We start from the raw sequence: 7,630 nt of genomic DNA on the forward strand, positions 1-7,630 counted from the left end.
CTCCAGGCAGAAAAGAACACATCTTGGTCTTTTGTTTTGTTTTTGAGGCAAGATCTGAATTTATAGTGCTGATTAGGCTTAGAAGTCAGAAAGCTTGCCTACCTCTGCCTCCTGAGAACAGAGATTAAAGATGTGTACCGCCACAGTTGAAAGAAAACAAAACAAAAAAATGAACATCACAGTTTTTTCCCCCCTGAAACAGGGTTTCTCTGTGTAGCTTTGGAGCCTGTCTTGGAACTGGCTCTGTAGACCAGGCTGGCCTCGAACTCACAAACTCACATAGATCCGCCTGCCTCTGTCTCCCAAGTGCTGGGATTAAAGGTGTGCCCCACCACAGCCTGGCCATTTTTCATTTGTTAATGATTCTCAAGTTCGAGTAAAAGTAAAAGTTACCATGACAAAAGTGTGTATCAGAGCCAGGTATGGTGGCACATACATACTTATAATCCTGGCCTTTGGCTGATGCAGGAAGAGTGTAGAGCTAACGAGCTGTATAAAGAGTTTAAGACTAGACTTCAAATCTTACTGAGGTCTTTCTTTTTTTGTTTTGTTTTGTTTTGTTTTTGAGACAGAATTTCATGTAGCTCAGACTGACCTCAAGCTTGACATATAAAAACAACTTGGACTCTGTCACCCAAATGCTTTCAAATGTTAAAATTACCAGTACCTACCTTCTCATCTGTCTCTTTTGAGACAGGATCTCACTAAGTAGCCTTGGCTGTTCTGGAACTCACTATGTAGACCAGGATGGCTTCGAACTCACAGATGTCCACCTATTTATTTATTTGTTTGTTTGTTTACAGAGGGCCTAAAATGCAACATTATATTATCTTTCTATGGGATTTCAAGATGTGTTCTACAGAAATTTCAGCCTTGGGCGGGCTCACTTAAAACTCCTTGCAGGGATGTTATAGAATATTATTTTAACTAGGCAAAGATGTGTTGCTTTCATTTATGCTGCATTTGTTTAATTATGGAAAGATGTGTTGCACTTGCTTCATCTTGGCTGACTGACTGGCCTAATAAAGAGCTGAACAGCCAATAGCTGGGCAGAGAAAGGATACGTGGGGCTGGCAGGCACAGAGAATAAAAAGAGGAGAAATTTAGGCTCGAGAAAAGACAATGAGAGGCAGGAAAGAGAACAAGGGACTTGGATAAGAAGCTAGGCAGACACCAGCCAGACAAGACACACCCGAGGCAAGAAGCCAGCCAGATGCCAGCCAGACATAGAAAAGCAGAAAATAAAATACACAGAAGTAGGAAAGGTAATAAGCCCCAAGGCAACAGGCAGATAAAGAGAACAGGTCAATTTAAGTTAAAAGAGCTAGCTGGAAACTAGCCTAAGCTCGGCCCAGCATTCAAAACTAATATAAGTCCCTGTGTCATGATTTGGGAGCTGGTTGGCCAAAAAATAAAGAAAAAGCCTGGTACAGAGGGGAAATAGCTCCCCACCCACCCAGTTTTGGGCATTGAACCTAGGGTCTTGCACATACTACTCAAGTTCTCTACTACTTAAAAACACCCCCAACCTTCCCAGTAAAAAAAAAACAGGTAGTAAGCTGGGCAGTGGTGCCGCACGCCTTTAATTCTAGCACTCAGGAGGCAGAGGCAGAAGGATCTCTGCTAGTTCCAGAATAGGCTCCAAAACCACAGAGAAACCTGTCTCGAAAAACCAAAAAAAAAAAAAAACCAGGTAGTAAAGTAATATGATTAACAGAAACTGAAAACAGAGTGGTTTGCAGTGGCTGAAAGGAAGAAATGGGGGTTATTGTTTAATGGGTCTTGAGTTTCAGTTCGGCAATAGGCAAAAGTTCTAAAACCTGTTGTACACACAAGGTGTATAGTTGATACGACGATACTGTACATTTAAAAAGTGATGTTCAGTTCCCAACACACACAGAGCAGCCGCCCTCTTCTGGATTTTGCCAGCATTGCATGGGCATGGTGAGCAGACATACAGACTGGCAAAAAACTTAAACACACAGAAAGGAAGGAATCTTAAAAATATTTGCACTAGGTTATTCATTTTATAAGTGTTTTTGCCTGCATGTATGTATTACACCATGTTCATGCTTTTTGTTCGTGGAGGTCAGAAAAAGGCGTCAGATACCCTGGAACAGGAGTTACAAGGCCTCTGTGTAAGTGCTGAGCAATCTAATCTGTGTATGTGTGTGTTGCATGGAGGCTGGAGATTGGTTCTTCACTAATCACCCTCCACCCTTATTTTTTTATTTTTGAGGCAAAGCTCTTATCACTCAGCTCTGACTAGCCTGGAACTTACTCTATAGACCAGACTGACCTTAAACTCACAGAGATTCCCCTGCCACGGCCCCCAAAGAAGTAGATCACTATACCCAGCTCCACCTGATTTTTGGAGACAAGGCCCTCACTAAACTTGGATTTTGGTGATTTGGCTAGACTGTCTGGTCAGTGGGTCCCAAGAACCCTCCTGCTGCTGCCTCACCTGCATTTGGGATTACAGATGTGAACTGCATACCTATTTAAAACAAAACAAAACAAAAACTAGAAAATATCATGCATTCTGGGGAATCAAGATCAGGTCCTCTTGCTTGTTCAGCAAGCACTGACTGACTGAACTGTCAGTTCTTAAGAATCTACATTAGTATTGTGTTTCTCACCTCCTCTCTCTCTCTCCACCCACACAAACACAGTAGCTTAGTTTTTAATAAGCTTGGTAAATTATATCTGTGAAATTTGAAATATAAGCAATGTCATTTTACTGGCAATGCCTGAACTTTCAAAAATAAAGCATTTAAATACAGAGACAGAGAAACTCCTCGTCACTGGTTTCACCCACGGGTTTCTGATCAGACTTCAGATAAAGTGCAAAGCACACAGCCTTGTTTGAACTGCTCACCTTTCACGTGCTGCTTTCGATCTGATTGACTGCAAGACACAGTAGCATCACTCCCATTTTATATTTCTGGTTTGTGTCTTGTTTTGAGACAAGGTCTCACTATGAATACAGGGTGACCTGGAACTCACTATGCAGATCTGGCCTAGAATTCATGAACCTCTTTGCCTGGTGTTTAAGTTGTGTACCATTATGATTACGCCTCTACCTCAGTTTAATGTTTTGTGTTTGCAGTGATAGAAATGGAGCCCAGGACCTTGCACATGCTAGGCAAGCATTCTACCACCCAGCTCCATCTCTAGCATCCCCATTTCAGCTTAATTACCTCTTTCAAGTATTCCAGTACTGAGTTACACACATAGGACTGGGTTGATTTTTTTGGGGGTAGAGGGTGTCTCCTTATGTTATCCGAGTTGGCCTTGAACTCCTGAGGCCTAGTGATCCCTTCTGTCTCTCAAATAGCGTGGAGGATAGTGTATAACATTGGACATGACTAAAATTCTCTTGTACACATCTTTTCCCAGATGGAGTTTCATGTAACCCAGACATGCTGATGTCCAGTTTACCATATAGTGCAGGAAGATTATATAACCCCAGGAAGGGATCCTATCTTAGTTAGGTTTTCTATTGCTGTGAAGAGACACCATGGGCACAGCAACTCTTATAAGTAACATTTAATTGGGTGGCTCCCTTACAGTGTCAGAGATTCAGTCCATTATCTTCACAGTGGGGAAGCATGGCGATATGCAGACAGAAAGTCAAGTGAGACACTAGGTTGTATCCTGAGCATAGGAAACCTTCAAAGCCAGCCCCACCATAACGCACTAACAAAGCCTCACCTCCTAATAGCGCCTCTTCCTATGGAATTATGAGGCCAATTACATTCAAACTACCACAAATCCCAAGACCAAGTTCTCAGAACAAAGGAGACTTATTTGGCCCAGAGGGACAAAAGGCAGAGAATAAGAGACAAAGACAGGAGATAAAGGATGAGGGAGGAGGAGAACAGAATAAGGGAGAAGTGGAAAGGCATATTTGTCCTGAAGGGTAAAGGACACCCTCTGGATGGAGAGAGACAGACATGGCCCATTAGGCAAATGGCAGTTTATAAATGGAAAGGGAGAAACCTGATGTTAGGATAAGGTGTTTAATTTTGATTGGACAGGTTAACTAGAGCAGCCAAAATGGGCTTTTGATTGCTGAACTTCAATACTTTGATAGCTTCACCTTGGTGTTCTGGTAGAAGCTTCCCCCAGCCCCCGGCATGCATACACCCAAAGAGTCTAGGATATTATGGTGGAGGTTCCACCCAAGTCCCCTTCCAGAACCTGCTGCAGCTCAGCCGCCCAAACCGCCAAATGATAACCCCTCCCCCAGAGATACTCAAGACCACTCCCACAGGGTATTTAAACTGACCCCCCCCCTTGAAAATAGACATGTGATTTTCCAGTCTCTATTTCCCGACTCTTCTCTGGGGGGGCTGGAAGGCCATCTGGGTGCGTTGTATCCATTAAACGTTGGCTTTTTCTGATTTGATTTATTCTGATTTGGATTGCTACATCTGTGGTCAGCAAGGCTTATCAGGTGTAGAAACTTTTCATTTGGTAGTCAGCCTCAGGAGGAGGAAGTTGCCAAATAAGGGAATGGACCTTGGGGGTTAGTTTTAGGAATGTAATCTAATGGATTTAGCAGGAAAGATGGAACAGGGGAAGCGGCAAGGCCTGCCACAGCCATGTGCCCCAAGCTGTGGCCTGGTAGAGTCCCTCACCCTGAACTTCTGATTCCCCTACTTTCACCTCTCTGGTACAGAGTACAAGGGTATGTCTCCTAGTTTTCTGTGGTGGAGTCTGAACCCTGGGCCACACCACAATACCAACTGAGCCAAATCTCTATCACCTTTATATTGAGGTCTCCCCTCCCAAGATCTCACTATGTAGCACTAGTGGACCCCAAGGGGTTCATCCTGCCTCACCCCCCTAGGTAGCTAGGATTACAGAAGCTCAGCACCACAGGCAATCCTCCCCACCTCCTTCCTTTATATACTTTAGGTACTCGGAATTGACTTTGGACTGATACAGAGTCTAGGGCATCTCTGTTGGGTTTATGTTCTTTGCCAATTAAGGAATTAAATGGCAGGAATAATTTTAAGCACCACAGGTAGAGAGAAGAGAAATCTCAAAACTGACAGTGAATTCATTTCAGGGTGATTTCAAAGGCAAAATGAGCACAGCCACAATGTAACAGGGGAATGGGAGGTCTTACCTGCTGCTCAATGATTGAGCCTGGAGCCCTAGAGCTGTGTGGTTGGTGTGTGTGTGTGTGTGTGCGCGCGCGCGCGCGCGCACACACACGTGATTTCCACATTAATTTCCTCCTTGAAGGTATTATGGGGACTTTCTTCAGGGCCTCAATATAGTCATGCCCTTTTCCTAAGCAGGCTCAACTAAGGAGTCATTCCTGAGCAAGATCAAGTTAAGATCCTAATCTAAGAAGACAGTAGAAATTTTTGCATTCGTAGCTTTAGGTCATGGAACAAACAAAAGGTGAAGCCTGAGCCTTTCTCTCATTCTTTTGGTTTTTCTGTTGTTCCTTTTTTTTTTTTGCTTTTCAAGACAGGGTTTCTCTGTATTGCTTTGGAGCCTGTCCTGGAACTTGCTCTGTAGATCAGGCTGGCCTCACAAAGATCCTCCTGCCTCTGCCTCCCCAGTGCTCATATTTAAAGTGTGAGCTACCATGGCATTTTTATAACCAATTTGCACGTTACCAACTATATGTGCCAGGCGTGGGTGGTGAAGAACTTTAATCCCAGCACTCAGAACGCAGAGTCAGCAGGATCTCTGTGAGTTGCTTACAATTACATTAAATGATTGCGAATCTAGGAGGGAGTGGTGTAAACATATTTGTAATAGACATGTGGAAAGTTAGGGTTGCAAAGGATGAAATAAAATTAAACTTACAAAATTAACTTCATTGTTAGGTATTCTTAGGAATGACATTATAGAATGTCATATTATTATCTTAAAAAATAACTTTGCTAGTTATGTGTCTGGCCTGCTTGTCTGTCTGTGCACTCAGGGTGCCTGTGTTCTCAGAAGTCAGTTGATGTCATTGGATCCCCTGGAGTTGGAGTTACAGATGGTTGTGAGTCAACATGTGGGTGCTAGAAATTAAAGCTGAGCCCTCTGTAAGAGCAGCAAGTGCTCTTAACCACTGAGCCATCTCCCCAGCCCCTTATTATTATTATTATTATTATTTTCCTGCCTGCTTGTTTTGTAAAGAGAAAAAGAGGCATAGAGTTGGGAGATGACCAGGGAGGGGGAAGCCATGATTAAAATATATTGTATGCATTTTAATAAAAACCAGAATACCATATAGAGAATATATTTCATAAGGTGGTCAGAATGAGTGGAGTGAGTGAAAATACACTATCACACAGTGACACTGGGCATCTGAAAAACACGGATGGGGATTTGAGGAGCCAGCGAGTCCCTCCTACCACATGTTCTTTCCCCTCCCCGGAAATCGCAAGCTGACACAAGCTTTCCTGCCTTGCTCCCACTTCCACTGTACTTGATGCCATGGAGCAGAAGGAATTGCTGTTCTAGAAACCTGCCCATCCTGAGACAGAGTCTTACTATGTAGTCCAGGTTGACCTTGAAGTCTCCATCCTCCCCTTAGGCCTCTCTCGTGCAGATTAGGCCCCCCCCTTAAAAAAAAGATCTATTACATACATGCACACATGACAGAAGAGGGCACCAGATCTCATTAAGGACGGTTATGAGCTACCGTGTGGTTGCTAGGAATTGAACTCAGGACCTCTGGAAGAACAGCCTGTGTTCTTAACCTCTGAGCCATCTCTCCAGTCCTAGGATGTCTCTTTGCTTTATAATGCACATTGAGACTCCCCAAGACTTTTTAGAAAACCATAGATTCTATTCCTTCCATTTTTGCCTTCATAATCACTATTAATGTAAAATTTAATGCTTCCTCAAATACCATGCTTTGCTCCTCCTTGAACCATCATTTTGATAACTATTAGAGCAATAAAACTCATGACATCTACAAAAATACCTAACAGTGCTACTAGAAACATTATACATTTTGAAATCTCAAATTGGCTTTTATTTGCAATTACACGAAGTTTGAAAGATTCCATTCCATAAAGCAAATCAGGGCTGTTCTGTTATTTACCATGCTTGAGAACAGACCACAAGATCAAACTGGTCTCCAATTCAGAGATCTGCCTGTCAAGGTCTGGGATTAAAGGTGTGTTCCTGCCTGGCTAGACTGTTTTTAAAAAAATAATTTTTCTTTGCAATTTTTTTGACTGCTTTGCCTGCAAGAATGCCTGTGCACCTCCATGTTCAGGGCCCATGGAAGCCAGAAGAGGAAGTCAGATCCATGTGGGTGCTGTGAACTGAATCTGTCCTCTGGAAGAGCAGCTAGTGCTCAGCCATGTCCCTGGTCCCCTAATTAGCGTCTAAATGACATTTATTTATAATTACCTTAGACAGTGGTTAAGGGTTTTAACAACAGATGACACTGGAGCTTTTCTCTAGTTTACTGAAGAGTCCCTAATATACTCTGGATTTTCCTTGCCTTCTCTTTCCCACATAGGTGCTTTCCTATTTCATGTGGCTTTATCTAGGAATTAAAGGCCCATTCAAGAATGCACATTTGTTTCCAAAGTGAGGTAAATAACGTAGTGACTCACATGCAATGTGCAGGCACATGCTTCTAGCTCATTCTTATTCA

The sequence above is a fragment of the Phodopus roborovskii genome, unplaced genomic scaffold, assembly GCF_943737965.1.
Source record: "Phodopus roborovskii unplaced genomic scaffold, PHOROB, whole genome shotgun sequence".
Classification (NCBI taxonomy): domain Eukaryota; kingdom Metazoa; phylum Chordata; class Mammalia; order Rodentia; family Cricetidae; genus Phodopus; species Phodopus roborovskii.